Source organism: Crocodylus porosus, unplaced genomic scaffold (genome assembly GCF_001723895.1).
Source record: "Crocodylus porosus isolate Cpor-Errol unplaced genomic scaffold, CroPor_comp1, whole genome shotgun sequence".
Lineage (NCBI taxonomy): Eukaryota > Metazoa > Chordata > Crocodylia > Crocodylidae > Crocodylus > Crocodylus porosus.
The window spans coordinates 28,727,481-28,728,573 of NW_017728947.1; the positions used below are offsets into that span (position 1 = coordinate 28,727,481).

The 1,093-nt window shown below is 48.6% G+C and overlaps 1 protein-coding gene across 2 annotated transcripts in view; it reads right to left on the bottom strand.

Moving 5' to 3' along the window:
- The window catches only part of NELL1 (neural EGFL like 1), a 502,747-nt gene that overhangs the window by 105,822 nt on the left and 395,832 nt on the right, over positions 1 to 1,093 (bottom strand). The gene's annotated exons all lie outside the window — the stretch shown is intronic.

Genomic DNA, 1,093 nt, shown 5'->3' on the forward strand with positions numbered 1-1,093 from the left:
CTCATACTTTAAAAAAAGGATTAGAGTCTTAGGCTAGGGACAGGCATTCAAACAGCATAAATTCTTTGCAGGTTAGTCTAGATTGAACCAATAAGCAAATGAACGGTTATTCACGTTTGATTCTGGAAATGCAGCCACATGCCTGCAGTGGCTTAGGCTAGAAGCCGGGGGGGGGGGAGGGGCGCTAGAGCAGCCCTCCCTTCCCTTGCAAAGGGCTGATGTGAGGGGTGTGTGGCCAGGTCCTGGCAGTACACTCTGATTAGGGAGGGATCCCCTCCCTCCCTCCACTTGATAACAGAGCATTTATCAGCTCTTGTTATCAGCATTTAACACCCCATCAGAAAACAAAGCCTCGTTCATTGCAAGCTCCTCTTAAACAGATTTTTCCAAAGGAAAATGCATATCAGCCTCTGGCTTCTTTACTGTTCATTCCATCCAGGAAGAGCACACACCAACTGCAAATGCTTCCTCAGCCTGATGAAGGGATTTTAAACTCAAAAGCTTGCTATGAATTTTTTTCCAACTACTTAGTTGGTCTAATAAAAGATATCAGATTTACCCAAAGAACCTTGTCTGTCTTTTCTTAAGAAGGGATGCAGGGATATTACTATCTGAGTTGTTTATTGCCTCCAAAAAAGCCCTAAGCAGAAACTGTCCTATCTGCCTTACACAGCATAAGCTAGCATACAGTCTGTGCTGTGAGAGAGAGAAGGAAGAGATCTCTGTTTAAGCAGGGGGGCGGGGCACAGGGAAACCAGGCAGGCCCTGCTGTGCCTACAAGTCTCTACCAGAGCTGCAGCCAGGGAGCAAAGGAGAGGGGACACCCCTGGTGTGGAGCAGAGGCCTGCCCAGCCCAGAGAGCATGCCGGGATGCTGGGGGGGCCTGGTTTAGCTTAAACCACCAAAGGCTTTGGGATGGACATTGCATAAACTGGTTTGATTCAAATCAGTTAAGTCTGATACTACATTCAACCAGGCATTGGCGACATGTAGGGGGAGCATGCAGGTACAAGTGTATCCCCTGAGCTTGGTCGTGCACTCCCTGCAAAAAGCACCGCTGATGCTGTTGGAGATGCCTGTGGACGGTCACCGC